Below are 8,994 nucleotides of genomic sequence, written 5' to 3' on the forward strand. Positions count from 1 at the left end.
CTTCTTCTTGTCTGATCGCTGTGGTTAGCACTTCCAGCACTATGTTAAATAAGAGTGGTGAAAGTGGACATCCCTGTCTAATTCCTGTTCTTAGAGGAAATGGTTTTAGTTTTTGCCCATTGATATGATGTCGGCTGTAGGTTTGTCATATATGACCTTTATCATGTTGAGATATTCCCACTTTCCTGAGAGTTTTTATCAGAAATGGGTGTTGACTTTTGTTGAATGCTTTTTTTGGGTCTATTGATATGATCATGTGATTTTTGTCTTTCAATTTGTTTATGTGATTTGCGAATATTGTACCAGCCTTGCATCCCTGGAAAAAATCCCACTTGATCATGGTGTATGATCTTTTTAATATATTGCTGGATGCGATTTGCTAATATTTTGTTGAGGATTTTAGCATCTGTATTCATCATGATATTGGCCTTAATTCTCTTTCTTTGTAGTGTCTTTATCTGGTTTTGGAATTAGGGTACTGCTGGACTCATAAAAGGAGTTTGGAAGTGTTCCTTCCTCTTGTATTTTCTGAAATAGTTGGAGGAGGACAGGTGTTAGTTCTTTGAATGTTTGGTAAAACTGCCCTGTGAAGCCATCGGTACCTGGGATTTTGTTTTCTGGGAGTTTTTTTTCTTTCTTTCTTTGTTTTTTTTTTTTTGTTTGTTTTTTCTGCTTGTATTTTATCAGTTGTTATTGGCCCATTCAGGTTTTCTGATTCTTCCTGATTCAGCTTTGGGAAATTGCATTTTTCTGGGAGTTTGTCCATTTCATCCACATTGTTCAGCTTGTTGGCATATAGTTAATTGTTCATAATATTTTCTTACAATTCTTTGTATTTCTGTGGTGTCAGTGGTTACTTACCCACTTTTGTTTCTGACTTTATTTATTTGGGTCCTCTCTCTTTGTTTCTTGATGAGTCTGGCTAATGGTTCATCAACTTTGTTTATTCTTTCAAAGAACCAGTTCTTGGATTCATTGATTTTTTTGTAGTTTTTTTGTTTGTTTGTTTTGTCTCTAATCTTTATTATTTCCTTCCTTCCATGCCCAGGGAGCCCCGGAGAGGCCAGATCTAATGTGAGTGGAGGAGGAAGAAGCTCCAGGTGACGCCCTGCAATGCCAGCAGCCGACTCTGATTCTGGGTCTGGCCAAGTCTAGTATCTCAGAGCGACGCTGGAGCAGCACAGGGCCACGTTGTTGTGGATCTGCTGGCAGAAGGCACTCAGAGCATTGGGCCAATGAGAAAGCACACTGAAGCCCAAGCAACTTTTTTTTTCATGAATTCACCCCTGGACTAAAGTATTTATCTCCTTCTTCTTGTTTGAATCACAGAATAGGAATTTTTTACAATTTTTCTTTTTCTCTATAGAAGATATTCTCAAAGAACCTACTGCATTTTTTCAGGTTGGACTGTTTCAACAAACATTTATCTTGTTTGTTGCCTATTCCATAAATATCATCTCCTCTGTGGTACCGGGTGCCAGTGGCTGTGCCTGCGCCTGCGGCCCGGGAGAGGGACAAGCCGCTCGCCCCACGGTCCCGGGTGCCTGCGGCTGCGGCCTGGGCAAAGCCGCCCGCCTATAGTCCTCTGCAGCTGCAGCGGCCTGGGTGAAGCCGGCCTGGGTCCTGGGTGCCTGCGGTCAGCCAGAGGAAGGGAAGCCCGGGTCCCAGGTGCCAGAGACTGGCTGGAGGAGGGAATCCTGGGTCCTGGGTGCAGGGTGAGGCAGAGGCAGTTAGGGTTGATCAGGCCAGCAGGGGAGCAGTTTGGGGTGATCAGGCAGGCAAGCAGAGGTGGTTAGGGGTGATCAGGCAGGCAGGCAGAAGGGTTAGGGGCAATCAGGCAGGTAGGCAGGAGAGCAGTTAGGAGCCAGCAGTCCCGGACTGTTAGAGGCAGTCAGATATCCCCCGAGGGGTCCCAGATTAGAGAGGGTGTAGGCCGGGCTGAGGAAACCCCTGACCTCCCTGCATGAATTTTGTGCACTGGGCCTCTAGTATCTTAGTAAAATAGTAAGTAAAATAAAAAGTAAGTAACTGATACTCTCTGAAACCTAAGAATAAAAATACTTTCAATCCATAAAAACCATAATGGTCTGGCTGGATCCCTCAGTTACATTCCACTTTAAGAATAAATGGCTCTGGCTGGTGGGCACATGGTGCTATGTACAGATTCTGTAACTTAGAAATCCACACATGAAGCCTATATGCTCCAATGTCGCCCCAATAACATTTAATAAAGAAAAACAATAATAATAAACGAGGAGGGTTAGAAGGCAGGAAATACTGAGATAGGAGATTACATATTTGGCTGTGCCAAATAGTCTCAAAGTTTCTACATAAACTTAATTTGTAGGTTATGAAATATTGGATTTAAAAAGTTTATGGATTTTAAAATTATTTCTTAGTGATTTATCCTTCTCCCCAGGTCCGTGGCGCAGAGACCGGCTCCGTTTCCTCCCGGACGGATGAACAGCAGCGCGAGGTTTTGGTTTGGTTTGGTTTTCACGCCCTCATTTGCATATGGCGCTGCAATCCCAGGCTCTGGGCCAAGGGAGCAAGAGAGGAGACCGGAAGGTTCAAAGGTGCAAACGAGCCTTTTCTTCGCTTCGTGGACCAGTCAGAAGAGGCGGTTTGCTGAATGAAGGTGGACACCCCAGCGGGAGCAGAGCGGGGGGACCCCCCACCACCGGGGCGGTTGAAGCCCCAGACTGTACAGGTACCTTGTGAAAAAGTTACTGCTTCTAAAGAGAACGCTGATAAGTTACAAAGGGCAAATGTAACCAAAATTGATGTGTCAAGTTAGGTCTTCATATTCAATGGAACATTAAGAATTAGTGGTAAAGATCCAAAATTGTTACTTAGATTTTCAAAATGTAAATAGTGAGTAATGCATGCACAGAGGGTAAAACTTTAAAGATTTTTAAAACTTTTATTGGAAATACCTATTGTCTTTTCACATCCCATTAGTTATTGGAATGCAAAGGTCGCTTTCTTTTAAAAGCAGGCGCCTCATGAAATACAAGGTAGCCTGTCCGATGCCAGGCCTGGGACGGAAGGCCAGCCCTCTGCCCTGCGGTGCGGCTCTAGAAGGTGGAATGACACCGGGAGTGAGCAGTGAGCAGGTGAGGGTGACCCTGGGACCCACTGCACAGAGCAGGGACCGAGGCCTAGAAATAAGATGCAATTAGACAGTCACTTAGGCCGACACTAGAGAAGCCCAGTTTGGAAAGCCAGCTCACCCCTCTGCGTGCACCAGCTGCTTCCCTTCCTCGGCTCCTCGCCCAGGCCATTTCCTTGGACAGGGAGGACCCAGAAGCCCGGGTCGGGCCGCTCACGGCTCACCGATTGCTCAGCACCTGCCTACAGAGGCAGCAGTGTTCCCGCTGAGGCTCAGGATGGTTTCGGTTTGCGGGGAATGGGTTCCTGGTGGCGAGCAGCACATTGAGACCTTTGTTCCCCCGCGGGTCGCGTTTCCTCCTGGTGGTTGAGCTCTCCCAATCGCAGACTTGATCTCTGGGTCCCAGGGAGGGGGGTCAGTAACTGAAGAACACGCAAAGTTGCAAACTATTTACTCTTGATAAGAGAATCTGAAAGGAAGTTGACTTTTTACTCATTCTCTTCTGAAAGAATTAAATCTTTTCAAGATCCAGCACCGAGGTTCTTGACAAAGTTTGTTACAATGACCGAATGTGAAGATTTTAAAATCTCTTCCCCCTCTCCCCCCCAGCAGGAATGGGGCAGCTCTCCCCCTCGCCACTTGCCTAAGCTCTCAGAGGAGATGCCTCCTGCTGCCTCCTCACCTTTGCACTTGGCCTTTCTGTGCCTGCTCCCCTGGCTGAGCTCAGGAAACCAAAACTGAAGCCCGGGTGCAGGCACATCACCGTTCCGCTAAAATACAAGACTGTGAGGGCAGGATGAGGTAAGTGCTGGAGCTGGGGCTGTGGAGAAAGGCCCGTTGGCCCCAACTTCCTTCTCCCCAGAGAGGGATGCCGGAGGTGCCTCTCCCCATCGAATGTGTGGTCCTTCTTGTCAGTACTCCTGCTCTGCTCCAGGCAACACATTTATTTTTTCTCCTTTTAATCTTTATTATTGAAAGTATTACATAGGTCCTCCTTTTCCCCCCATTAACCGCTTCCAACCCTCTCCCATCTCCCCCCACCCCACAGGCCCTCACCATCCCAAAGCCTGTGTCCACGGGTCATGCATATGTGCACACAAGTTCATTGGTTGATCTCTTACCCTGCCCACCCTCCCCTGCCTTCCCTCTGAGGTTTGACAGTCTGTTCGATGCTTCTATGTCTCTGGATCTATTTTTGTTCAACAGTTTATGCTGTTCATTAAATTCCACAAATGAGTGAGATCATGTGGTATTTATCTTTCTCTGACTGGCTTATTTCACTTAGCATAATGCTCTCCAGGTCCATCCATGCTGCTGTGAATGGTAAGAGTTCTTTTTTTTATTTTACAGCAGCATAGTATTCCATCGTGTAGATGTACCACAGCTTTTCATCCACTCATCTATTGATGGGCACCTGTGCTGCTTCCAGATTTAGCTATTGTAAATTGTGCTGCTATGAACGTAGTGCTGCATGTGTCCTTTCTGACTGGTGTTTCAGGTTTCTTAGGATATATTCCTAGAAGTGGGGTCACTGGGTCAAATGGCAGATTTATTTTTAATTTTTTGAGGAAACTCCACACTGTGCTCCACAGAGGCTGCAGCAGTTGCATTCCCACCAGCAGTGACTAGGGTTCCAAGTCAACAAACGACAAGTGCTGGTGAGGATGTGGAGAAAGCGGGTCCCTATAGTTCCTGCTCCTGGCCACACGTTCCTACAACTCTCGTCCCGCAGTCTGGTTGGAGCCTCTATGATTCCATGAGGCTCTAACTGCCTTGATTATTTAGAGGAGAACTGGGTGTGTTCTAGAAGCTGTGCTGTGGGTGATCACAGCCCCGAGCACGCTCACTTGTTAACAGTTCATGCTGAGCTATTTCTCCTCCAAAGGAAGACAGGGCCCGAGCTGTGCTGGCCATGTACCCCATGTTTGTCTCCACCCCTTTTGGTACCTGTTACTAACCTACTTGGCTCCTCCCACTTTCAGCAAAACAAAGACATGAAAGAGAGCAACCATCAGGGAGGACCATTGCTCTCCAGGCTTTCACCCAAGGAAGCATCACCAAAATTACCTGGGCAACGTGGCTAGGTAAGGCCCTTGGGTACATGCCATGGTGGTTTCTTACAGGGGCAAAGGTATTTGTTATCCAGGGCACTGCCCAGCTTTCTGCTCCCTGGTGTGCAGAGCTAATGCTAAAAGCTAGGACATCCTGGTAACCCTGGCCTGGGCGTAGGTGTGGCCCCATTGCCCCACATACCCACTTGCTATTTGGTCTCAGGTGGTTAACTTAACCCCTTTCTTTCGTGTGTTACAATTTTATCATTGGATGTAACCTTGTCCAAAAGTCTGTGTCTGGCACCTGTGCCCAGGCCACAGAGAACGGCAGAGACGCCCGGGGAGGGGGCTCAGCCCCAGAAGACAGGCGGCTGTCACTGCTCTTACCTCCCGCTGTCCGAAGAGGCTTTACAGTGGAGTCTGCTCCTGAGCAGGTCCCTCACACTTGAGGATCAGGGTTACACCAGCCTCTCTTGGTCCCTAAAAGGAGGAGGATTTCTGGCTAATAGCTTGAACAGTTATGTGGACCAAAAGCTGTCTTTAAACTTGGCATCTCTTCAGCCAGAAACAAACATGTCATTCATCCTGGAATGCCCTGAAGTGAGTAGAGAACGACTGTAATTTAAGGAGATGGTCCTCAAGTAAAGGAGCCACTTGGTAAGTTTCAAGGGCTGCCTTGTTTGGGCTCTGCACCCCCCCCCCCCTTAATATTCTTCTCCAACCCTGCATTGTTGGACAGTTTATCGCATTGGGCTCTACCTGGTACAGTTTGCTTCATCTGCAGTGGGGGCTGTGTCGGGGGACTAGCTCAGTGCTGGCAGCGACTGCGTCCCCGCCAGGGCCTGCGGGCGGGCGGGCAGCCGAGCAGTGGATGCAGCCCCCTGTGTGGCTCCGAGCTCCTGGCCCGCTGGGTGGTGCCTGGCCATGCAGTGTAGCCAGCGGTGTGAGCGGGTGGTTTCTGGCATATGAAGTGTAAGGCCCATCTCCTCTATCCTCTCCGAAGGCCTCTCTCCACTCAACACGTCTTCCCACTGGTGACTTGCAGCGGTTCTCAACCTGTGGGTCGCGACCCCTTTGGCGGTTGAACGACCCTTTCACAGGGGTCGCCTAAGACCATCCTGCAAATCAGATATTCACATGACGGTTCATAACAGTAGCAACATGACCGTTATGAAGTAGCAACGAAAATAATTTTATGGTTGGGTCACAACATGAGGAACCGTATTTAAAGGGCCAGAAGGCTGAGAACCACTGGCTTAGGGGGTGGGTAGAGGGGCGGCAGCAGTGAGCGCTGCCTGAGTCTGACTCATCCATCCAGGCCAGCAGGAGCGACCGGAGGCCCTGGCGGGGTCCTGAGCCTGGGCTCTGCCAGGCTGACCCTCCGCCTCTGACCGCGTCTGCAGCAGGCCTGCTGGTACATTTCCTTAAAAAGGCTGCGTTGAGAGCATGCCCAGCTGCCCGGGGCCCAGCGGAGTTCCTCCCACAAAGCGCTGCCGGCCAAGTGGATGGCTTCATGCCCAGTTTCAGGGCCAGTTCCGGGGATCGGACTTGGAGCGCGAGGACTTGGGGAGGCTCCAGCGCCCGGCGTCTCTTTGCCACCCCAGCCTGACCTGCCACCCCGACCCAGGAGCCGCAGCCGCCCCAGCCTGTGGTCCAGGGGCTGCCGGCGGCCACCCCAGCGCCCGGTGCCCACCGCCTCCGCCTCGGCAGCCTTCTCAGCCCACCGTTACTGCGGAGAACTTCCGTCTTGCGGGGTTGGCCCCGGGGCTGGTTCCCCTGGCTCCACAGGCCCCGCTGCAGGTCGCTGGGTTGGATGAAGGCAGAGACTGGCCTCCTCGCAGTCCCCCAGGGTGGGCGCCAGGGCAGCGCGGGCAGAGGTTTCTCTCCAGGCCTCCTCCTGGGCGGGCAGCGGCCGCCTCCGGCCGGGCCCTCCCGTGGCGTTTCTCTGCGCACAGGCCGCCCTGGGCCTGTCTCTTCTTATAAGGACGCCACTCCTGTGGCTGAGGCTCCCAACCTAAACCTTCATCAATGGATTCCCCCAGGGCCCGTCTCCAGCACAGCCACGCTGGGATCCATATGCTGCCTTGGGCTCCGGGAGATGCGTGCTGGGAGATGCAAGTCAGTGTGCAGACGTTTGAGGTGTAGACAGTGCGGCCTCTCCCAGTGCCGTGACCTCCCGAGCAACGATGTGAGCGCATCACACACAGGAGGCAGGCGTTTGGGACACGCGCTTCCACTCTCAACACCCCCACCCCCCATCCCACCTCCCAGCCGCCTACACAGGCGGCCGGACTCACGGCAGGGCCTGTGTTTCCATCCCCGCGAGAGGGGGAAGGAGAGGAGCGGGGTCTCCAGGTTAAGCTCGCAGACCTGCCCAGGCGGCCCTCGCAGCAGGTGCAGGATCTGCCAAAGGGACTGCCCACACCCTCAGGTGCCAGCCAGTTTCATGTTGTTTGATGACTTAAAATGCATTTAAAACAGTTCATTTGAAAAGTGGGAAGACGGATATGGACAGCTATATATGGACATCTATATGATATACACATGTGTGTGCACGTGTGTTAAGTGTGCGTGGAAGTATTTTCTTTCATATGAGCTTTGAGAAGGTTACAGCGGCTCACAAATGAAATCAGATGCTGGAGAAAAGGCCATCGGAGTTGGTGGCTAAATTACTGTTGGTGAGGCCAGGCTACTGAGCCATGGAGCCAGGCCTCCTGCGTGAGGCACTGAGTGATGTTAATGATAGCCACATTGAATGAACAGTTGCTTTAGTCAATTGTTACTGTAACTCTCTGTGGTGAGTATCCTATTATCCCTATTTCATAGATGGAAACAGGCACAGTTTTCTCAAGGTCAAAACGACCACCTCTCCGAGCAGTTCACCTGGATTCTACACTTGAGCTCTTGGGATTTTCATGTTGAAACTACTTTTTAAAATGTATCTTTACCTTTGAAAGTATTACAGACATCCCCTTTGTTTTTTGTTGCTTTTTTTCCCATTCACCCCCTCCTACCCTCACCCACCCCCCTCAAGCCTTCACCACACTATTGTCTGGGCCCATGGACTATGCATATATGCATACAAGTTCCCCTGTTAACCTCCCCCCTGAACCACCTTCCCTCTGAAATTCATCAGTCTGTCCCACGCTTCTAGGTCAGGGGTGGGCAAACTTTTTGACTCGAGGGCCACAATGGGTTCTTAAACTGGACCGGAGGGCCGGAAGAAAAGCATGGATGGAGTGTTTGTGTGAACTAATATAAATTCAAAGTAAACATCATTACATAAAAGGGTACGGTCTTTTTTGTTTTTTAGTTTTATTCATTTCAAACGGGCTGGATCTGGCCCGTGGGCCATAGTTTTCGCACGGCTGTTCTAGGTCTCTGGATCTATTTTGTTCATCAGTTTATTTTGTTTATTAGATTCCACATATGAGTGCGATCATGTGATACTTGTCTTTCTCTGATGGACTTATTTCACTTAGCATGATTCTCTCCAATCCCTCCATATCTGACTCAAAGGGTAAGAGATTCTTTTTTTAAATAGCTGCGTAGTATTCCATGGTGTAGATGTACCACAGCTTTTTATTCACTCAACTGCTGATGGGCACTTGGGCTGTTTCCAGATCTTAGCTATTGTAAATTGTGCTGCTATGAACATAGGGGTGCATACATTCCTTCTGGTTTGTGTTTCAGGTTTTTTTAAGATACATTACTAGAAGTGGGATGACTGGGTTGAATGGCAGTTCCATTTTTAATTTTTTGAGAACTCCATACTGTGTTCCACAGTGGCTGCACCAGTCTGCATTCCCACTAGCAGTGCACAAGGGTTCC

The 8,994-nt window shown here is 49.8% G+C and overlaps 2 long non-coding RNA genes across 2 annotated transcripts; both read left to right on the forward strand.

Moving 5' to 3' along the window:
- Positions 1-1,323: 1,323 nt before the first annotated feature.
- LOC308534785 lies at positions 1,324-4,353 on the forward strand. Its single transcript, XR_013997210.1, has 3 exons — positions 1,324-2,710; positions 2,996-3,116; positions 3,722-4,353. It is a non-coding gene; the product is annotated as an uncharacterized lncRNA (long non-coding RNA).
- A 282-nt stretch (positions 4,354-4,635) lies between these two features.
- On the forward strand, positions 4,636-8,406 carry LOC308535284. Its single transcript, XR_013997245.1, has 3 exons — positions 4,636-4,770; positions 5,095-5,196; positions 7,990-8,406. It is a non-coding gene; the product is annotated as an uncharacterized lncRNA (long non-coding RNA).
- Positions 8,407-8,994: the final 588 nt, after the last annotated feature.

This window comes from Myotis nattereri, assembly GCF_964212035.1.
Source record: "Myotis nattereri genome assembly, chromosome: 19".
Taxonomy (NCBI): domain Eukaryota; kingdom Metazoa; phylum Chordata; class Mammalia; order Chiroptera; family Vespertilionidae; genus Myotis; species Myotis nattereri.